At 36.9% G+C, this 9,198-nt stretch overlaps 1 pseudogene; it reads left to right on the top strand.

Moving 5' to 3' along the window:
- The first annotated feature begins 8,559 nt into the window (after positions 1-8,559).
- LOC114619532 lies at positions 8,560-8,659 on the top strand (annotated as a pseudogene).
- Positions 8,660-9,198: the final 539 nt, after the last annotated feature.

Below are 9,198 nucleotides of genomic sequence, written 5' to 3'. Positions count from 1 at the left end.
AGGGGAGGGGGAGAGAGGGAAGGAAGGGAAGGGGGAGAAGGGGAGGGAAGGGGAGGGGGAGGGGAGAGGGAAGGGAGGGAGGGAGAGAAAGGGGAGAGGGAGGGAGAGAGAGAAAACTTATTTTGTTTTTTCTGTGTGAAATTATTTTCTGTGTTTTCTTTGGTTTCATTAACCTCCTTGGGTTGGAGTTTTCACTCTATCATGTTCCATAGGACTGGATTTGTAGATTGCTTAAATTTCATTTTCATATGGAATATCTTGTTTGCTCCATCTCTTTTGAATGAAAAGTTTTATAATAGTCTTATAATAGTTTATTGTTTGTAATATGTTTATATATGTTTATAATAGTATGTCCTCATATCTGTGTTCTCTTACAGGACATCTGCCAAGGCCCTTGTTTATTTTAAAGTCTCTGTACAGAAGTTAAGTGTACTTCTAGCAGGATTCCTTGTATGTTACTTGACCATTTTACCTTATGCACTTTAGTGCCTTGATTATTATGTGGTAGGATGTTTTCTTTTTTGGTCAATGCATTGAGTGTTTTATAAGCTTTTTGTACATTTATTGGCATATATTTCTGTAGGTTAGGAAATTTTTCTTTTATGATTTTGGCGAAAAAATATTTTCTGGGACTTTGAGCTGGGATTCTTCTCCTTCTTTAATCCCTAATATTCAATGGGTTTTGTCTTTTCATAGTGTCCCAAATTTCCTGGATACTTTCAGTCAAAAACCTTTTACATTTGAGACTTTTTAAAACAGGTTTATCAATCTCTTCTCTCATTATTTACTACACTTGAGATTCTGTCTTCTATCCCTTATATTCTGTTGGTAATCCTGGAGTCTGTATCTTCTCTTCCCTTACCTAGGTTTTCCGACTCCAGGATTCCCTCAGTTTGAGTTTTTTTGTGCTTCAGCTGTGGTAGGAAATCCAGGACTTGCTATAATAAGACAGCTGGGCTTTGGTTGGGCCATATTGTCCTGGCTTTTGTTGATTGTCTTCTTTCCCGTTCCCTGGTGCTAGTAGGCCTTCTGGGAATTAGGCAGAGCTTTGGGCCTGAAATCGATTACAGGGGACAGGGTGAAATTTATTACAGTTGAGTGTGCTTTAGAGGGTCTTTGAAGGCAGAGAATAATTCAAGGAGAAGGTCTCACTTGGTTGTCTATAGTGCTAGCAGGTCTCGGGAAATGGAGTCAGGGCTATGAGTCTGAAAATGGGGAGCTGGGTACTGGGCATAGTTTTCCATTTTCGAGTGGATCACAAGGGCCCTAGCAGGCAAGGGCTAAGGACAGGGGTGTCTTACTTGGCTGTCTCTGGTACTGATAGGCCTCCTGGAATGCAGGAAGAGTTGTAAGTGGTAGTGGAATCTACAAATGCAAAAAATTGAGAGTTCTCCAGATTTTGTCCATTTGAAATATGCCATCTTATTTAGAGTAATGTAATGGTAGAAACATAATTCATTGTCTATGGCATATTCTTTGCTTAGAAACAAGTCCAGTAACTTTAAACATGAGCATGTCATTTCTTTGAGGACACTATTCAATCCATTACTTAGCTGTCGTCAGTGAAAACTTACATACATGATGGAGCACTTAGTGTGTTTGGTCAGCTTTAATTTATCATATTCTCATCCTATCTTCTGCCCAGAATACTCAACCAAACCCTCAGAAATAAGATTACCTTATAGTGGTATATTCTTATGATAATATTACTTGACCCCAAATCCTGAACTTTTGACAGACTTTATAGTAAAGTTAAAAGTAGTTACACTGAGATAAATGTAAAACATTGTCCTTAGCCTGCTATCCTATAGTCTCCTCAGCTTAAATTCATGATGCCTTTAAGTGAAGATTATGACTGTCCTTACTATTCTATAGATTTCTTGTGCAATATGATCTTAAAACTTAAGCTAATGAATAATTTTAACTCTGACAAAGAGTAATGTATAGATGTATGCTTGAATAAAAGGCCAGTGGAATAGTATGTTAAGTGATAAACATGCTTACCCACATAATGATGTGAAGAAAAAAAATGTATATTTCTATCGTTTGAAAAACAGTCACTAACTAAGGTATGTATATGTACCAATCAGAGTTTCTCAACTAATATCAGACTTCTGAAGAAAATATCATTATAATGAAAATCAAGTATTTTATATCAGTGTTCAGTTGATTGTGCTGTTAAGTAGTGTTTGAGAAAAGCAGCTTCTATCACAAAAGAGAGAAGCACAGTGAGAAGAATATGTCTGCATTAGCTGGCTTTTATTCACTTTCTCATTTCTTCTTGCTAAATCTCCAGAATCCAGTGCTGCTTCCTCTGTTAGCTACCCTGTCTAGAAATGGCCTTAGACATACCCTCACAGTTGTGATGTACTTAGTTCCAGAGCATCTCACAATCTAATCTTCTTGACAACCAGGACTCACTTTCACAGGTGTCATCTAGATCAGTCCTCTTTTTTTCTTTACTTTTTAAAAACTTATTTACATTCCAGCCATTTCTTTGTATCCATAATCCTCCCTATAAGTCATTCAATAAACATTTATTTTTATTAGTGGTGTTGATATTGTCTTACATTTATTGCTTTGATTTTTATGCTCATAATCCCTGGGCTAATTGCTATATTTTGATCTTCAAAGCATTTGAAAATAACTGCTGATGTAATACTGTCTCTGTAAGTTGGAGTTTGAATCCTAGTTAGTGATTTCCATGCTTATGATTTTAGTAAATTAACCCTAACAAATGCTTTTCATTTTTCCCCAGACAAATAAGATTGAAATTGAGACTACCAAATATTGGGAGGGGGAGCTCACATGAAATAAATGATATCACATATTGAAATATAAAGATATCTTTTTAAGTAACAATAGATAGAAGCTATTTGATTCCTTTTACATGTGGTATGTGCATGTTTGCCCTGGATATGTGACATTACCACTACATTTAAGACGTCATACTTCTCTGATACCTACCACGTTTTAAAATCTGCTGTTATAACTCTGAACTAAATTCTGTATTTTAATAGGGTTAAATAATATTTGCACTTTAGACTCTTTTTTACAATACATTATAATTATAGAAAACAGTCCTTAAGCTGTACTTCAGTTCATGATATTTTATCCTTATATATCAGTGCTGACATTTCATTGATTCCAATTATGGTATAACATTATTTTAAATTATTTTATTTATTTACATTCCATTGTTCTTCCCCCTTATCTCCAAGAGGGTACTCCCCCATCCTTCCAGACTTCCACCTTGCCTGGGGCCTCAAGTCTCACAAGAATTATGCTAATCTTCTTCCACTGAGGCTATACCAGGCATAACTCTGCTATATACATGCCAGGTGCCTCCTACCTGCCTGTATGCTGCCTGGTTGCTCTCTGGGAGCTACCTGAGGTCTGGGTTAGTTGATGCTGGTCTTTATATGGCATTGCCCTCCCCTTCAGCTACTTCAGTACTTCCTCTAATTCAACCACAAAGGTCCCTGACTTCATTCTTAATGTTGGGTATAAGTATCTGCAACTTTCTCAGTCAGCTGCTAGTAGGGGCTCTCAGAGGACAGGTATGGTAGGCTCCTGTCTGTAAGCATAAAATCATAAAATCAGTAATAATGTCAGACATGGTGCCCCTCCCCCTTCCCAATGAGATGGATCTTAAGTTGAGCCAGTTACTGGACCACCACCTTTCCTTCAGTTTCTTCTCCATTTTCCCTCCTGAAATTCCTTTAAATGGGAACAAGTCTTGGTCAGAAATTGCGACTGTGAGTTAGTAACCCTGTCCCTCCTCTTGAAGTCCTATCTATCTACTGGAGGTGAAGTCTTCATGTTCTGCCTCCTCCGTGTTATGTCTTTTGGCTAAGGTGATTCCCATTGATTCCTGAGAGTCTCTCACCTCCCTGATCTCTTGTACTTTCTAGAGGGTACCCCAACCACTCACCCTCCAAGGCTGCATATTTATATTTCTCTAGGCCCTCTGAGCTTCTTTCTTACTACTCCCATACCTGATTCAGTTCCTCTTTTCCCCTTTTTTCTTCTTCCCTTCTCCCTCCCAGGCTACTCCATCCTTCTGTCTTTCTTGATTATTTTCTTCCCCCTTCTAAGTGGGATTGAAGAACCCTGGGCTTTTCTCCGCATTATGCTTCCTATGATCTATGGGTTGTATGTATGTTAGATTTTTCTGCATTCTGTAATTTTTGGTTAATATCTACTTACCAATGAGTAAGGCCACATGGTATTGGTACAGAGACAGACAGGTTGGTCAATGGAATAGAATTCAAGACCCAGAAATAAACTCACACACCTATAGACACTTGATCTTATACAAGGACTCCAAAACTATACTGTGGAAAAAGAAAAGCATCTTAAACAAATGGTGCTGGTCTAACTGTATGTTTACATGTAGAGGAATGAAAATAGATCCATATTTATTACCCTGCACAAGACTCAAGTACAAGTAAATCAAGGACCTCAGCACAAAACCACCTATACTGAATCCAGTACAAGAGTAAATGGAAAAGAGCCTCAAACTCTTTGGCACAAGGGGAAATTTCCTGAACAGAACAGCAGTGGTTCAGCCACTAAAGTCGACAATTGATAAATGAAATCTTATGAAATTGAAAAGCTTATGAAAGGCAAAGAACACTGGCAATATGTCAAATTGGCAGTCCACAGATTGTGAAAGGATCTTTACCAACCCTACATCTGGCAGAGGCCTTATATCCAAAATTAAAAAACAACAACAACAACAAAAAACCCCACAAGAAATTAGACACCAACATCCCAATTAAAAATGGGGTATAGAACTAAACAGAGAATTCTCAAAAAAGAAATTTCAAATTGCCAAGAAGCACTTAAAGAAATGTCTAAAGTACTTAATCATCAGGGAAATACACATTGAAGTAACTCTGAGGTTCTGTGTTACCAAAATGACTAAAATCAAAAACTCAAGATATAGCACATGCTGGCAAGGATGTGCAGCAAGGCGAGTACTCCTCCATTGGTAATGAGAGTGCAAACTTATACAACCATTTTGGAAATCAATTTGGTAGTTTCTCAGAAAACTGGGAATAGTTCTATCTCAAGACTCAGCTATGCTTATACCACTCTTGAACATATACCTAAAAGATGCTCCAATATCTCACAAAAACATTTGTTCAATTATTTTCGTAGCAGCTTTATTAGTAATAGCCAGAAACTGGAAACAACCTAGATGTCCCACAAGTAAGAATGGATAAATGAAATATGATACATCTATACAATAAAATAATATCCAGCTATTAAAAAAGTAAGACATCATGAATTTGCCAGCAAATGTATAGATCTTGAGGATATCCTCCTGTATGCGAGAACCCATTCCCAAAAAGACATGCATGGTTTGTACTTACTTATAATTGGATATTAGTTTAAAACTAGAGCTACATTGTTACATTACACAGACACAAAAAAAGCTAAACAGGAAGGATGTCCCAAGCAAGAAAGTTTTAATATCACTTAAAAAGATGAAGAAAATAGTCACAAGAGGCAGGTGGAGAGAGAGAACTTGGATGGAGAGGAGATGGGGAGGGGAGTGGGCGATTCAGGGTCAGGTATGTGGAAGGACAGGAAAGATAGTTAGATGGACATAAAAATTAATGGAATTCTGGAACTGACAGAGGCAATGGGGAACATCTTTATTGTTGAAATACAATGAAGGAGGCTTATATCCAAATAGCTATTTTATTTATCTACTCACGAAATCCTAACAACCCAATAATCTCTACATGAGCTAAGCCTTAATCTATATTATATGACCTTGGATAGATTCACATGTTGGGATCTATTAATTTCAAAAGAGAGACAAAAGACAGCGTGATATCTCCTCCACATATATATACTGTTTGAATCTTATAATTTCTAGTAGCGTGGACTAAATAATTTATAAACTTATACATGAATGCTGTTGGAACATGATCTTGAAAAATGTTTGAAACAATGTTTACTACTGTTATGCTATTCATAAGAATTTCATTAGTCTCCAGAAATAAAAACCAAATCTTTAATTTTGTATTTGTAAATACACTAAGAGATGGTGAGGTATTTGCAATAAGACCATCAAAATAGTAAGGCATTGAACTGATCATGGGGTTCTCAATAGAGGAGTTAGAGTGAAGACTGAAGGAGAGCTGAAAGGATTTGCGGCACCATGAGGAGAGCAACAATACCAACCAACCACAGCTCCCAGGGTCTAAACCACCAGCCTGGGAGCACTTAGGGAGTGATCCAGCGCTTCAGTTGAATATGTAAGAGTGGAGGACCCTGCTGGGCATAGGTGGAAGAAGAGAACCTTGACTGCATGAAGGCTGGATGCCCCAGGAGGTGGGAATTTTGAGGGTGGGGAGGTGGGAGGTGGGGTAGATAGAGGTTACATCCACAGAGAAGAAGGAGGAGGGGTGAGGGGATTGGGGGTTCCTGGGTGGGTGGGGGATGGGGTAAGGGGACAACATAGGAAATGTAAATAAAACATCCAGTTAAAAAAAATAGTAAGCATTAATGAGAAAGTAAAACAAAATAGCTGCTTTATTCCTTGATACAAGCTCAATAAGCTTCATTCCATTTTCATGAAGGGAAAGTTCTAGTGCATCAAGACACATAAAACTGGGAACCTAAAACTCCACTAAGAAATCTTTGATTAGAATTGGGTTCTGCCATTTCATTAGTAAACTGAGACATGTATCATCAATTCAGTTATTCCATATCTTAGACATAGTTCATTCCACCAAATAGAAAGCTTCTATAGTTCCCCCAAAACCTTTACTTATTAATTTTGATAATGATGTTTAGAATTTTGTCTATACTCCTAGACCAAGATTCATGAGTCTTTTAAAGACTATCTAAACATCCTCATATTGTATATTCAGGACTAGTATATTTCAAATGTGACTTGGTTTCTTGGTGTGTAGGATGAGTTAGTCAATTAAACTTAATTTAAGGTAACTTAGATTCAATATAAAAAAATTGAAAGCTAAATAAGTGGTCAAAAATTCAAACCTAACTAAATAAAAGCAATTCACATACCAGAGAATAGTTTTAGTGAATATTGGGGAATCAGTGAAAATTTGATCTAGAAAATCATTTACTCCTTTTACAAATTATTGCTTATATGTTAGAAAACTACTCTTGGACAATGGGCCTGCCCTGGAGAATGGTTAAAGAACTCAAGGACACTCCATTGGAGAAAACAGATTTTCCGTCTGACAGTAGAAAGCTATTGCAAATATGTTTGTTTGGATTTTTTTTGCAAGAGAGAGACAAAAAAACAAAGAGAGAAAGAGAGACAAAGAGAGAAATAGGGAGACAGAAAGAGAACATGAGGCTAGAAGTTGGGTTGGATGTTGGCAGCCAAAGTACATGACTTGAAACTAAAAATGGATCTCCAGATAGAGTTATTAATTTAACAGGCTGACAAGCCAAGAATAGGTAAGATTTTGCACAGAGACTCACCAACCTAAGACATAAGTGCATTGCTTTTGATAAAGCATATTCCACAATGGGTAAGAAAGGCATTCTTGTCAGAATGACAAGCCTAAGATAGGTTCAGTCTTGTTTATGCGATAAAAAATGGAAAGATGTTGAGAGCTTTTGGGGCTGCCTGGCAGGAATCTGACATTGGCCAAAGACAAGGAAATGGGCTCCTTGGAAGGAATCTGACATTGGCCAAGGAAAAGAAAATGGGCTTCAAGCAGGAATCTGACATTAGGCTAGAACAAAGAAATAATTTCACTCTGAAATCTAAATCTCAGGCTAGAACAAAGAAGTAATTACAGGCAGGAATCTAAATCTTAGGCTAGAACAATGAAGTAGGCTTCAGGCATGAAAATGACCTTGGGCTAGGACAGGAAAGTAGGCTGAGATATTTTGATCACCCTTAGAAATAGTGATCACGGAACTCTGTTTACTGCCATGCTTGTTCTTTGACTATTTGTGTTTATTGTCTTGCTTGTTCCTTGACAATTTGCATCTATTATACTACTAGTTCCTCAATCTAAAACTGACCTTAATACTTGCATGAAATTAAAATGGTATAAAAACAAAAAGGAGGAGAAAGGATGGGATTTGGGGCTTACGGGGAGGGGCAATGGGGAAAGAAGATAACATCTGAAATGTAAATAAATGAAATATCTAAATTTTTTTTAAAGTTGGGTTGGTAGGGAAATGGAAACAATCTTGGAGGAGTTGGAGGAGGAGAAACATAATCTAAATACATTATAAAAATAACAAAAATATTTAAACCTTAAAAATAATTAAAATGTTCAATAAAATACAAACTATAGTTTTCTCTAAAGAAATAGATGGAGAATAGCATACTATTTAAAATTATTACAAAATTAATACAAAATTATTTTTAAATGTAAAACTTCTTGTTTCTCGCTTTTGAAATTGAATAATTAATGAGAAATTAATTTTATAGCTTCAAATTTTCATAATTTTAAACTTCAAAATTACTGATAAATTTGGGAAATTTAGAAGAAAGCTATCAATTTTTGTGCAAAGAATTATTGAAAATTTAAGAATTATAACACACGCTTGCTTCTGCAGCACATATACTAAAGTTGGAAAGATACAGAGATTAGCATGGCCCCTGCTAAAAGATGATGAACAAATTTGTAAAGTGTTCAGTATTTATTTTTGAGACTATTATCTTGAGTGAGATAACCCAAACCCCAAAGCACATGTGTGGTATGTATTTACTTATAAGTAAATATTAGCCATAGAGTACACAATGCTGGACTCCACAAACTCCAAAGAAGCTAAATGAGATGGAAGGCCCAAGCAAGGATGCTTGAATCTCACTTCACAAAGGGAATAAAATAGTCATAGAAGAGACAGATGGAGGGAGGGAACTGGGTGGGAGAGGAGATGTGGGGGTGACAGGGACTTTCAGGAACAAGTGTGGGGAGGGAAAGGAGAAATGACTAGGTAGCCATGAAAATAAATGGAACTGCAACTGACAGAGGTGAGGAGGTAAACGGTATCTCCAGGACAAGATAGAAACCAGGGATAAAGGAAGTGTTCAAGAATCAATACGTGTGACCTTGGCTGTTACTCACAGCATTGAGGATATGGAACCTGAAGAAGCTACCTCCTATAGCCATGCCAGAACCCCAGTGAAACGATGGGGAAACTCACAAATCTATAAAACTTTTGACCCAAAATTTATGCTAT

The sequence above is a fragment of the Grammomys surdaster genome, unplaced genomic scaffold (genome assembly GCF_004785775.1).
Source record: "Grammomys surdaster isolate TR1022 unplaced genomic scaffold, NIH_TR_1.0 150, whole genome shotgun sequence".
NCBI classification, from domain to species: domain Eukaryota; kingdom Metazoa; phylum Chordata; class Mammalia; order Rodentia; family Muridae; genus Grammomys; species Grammomys surdaster.
Note: the sequence above shows the minus strand (reverse complement) of the source record. Positions and strands in the feature narration are given on the sequence as shown.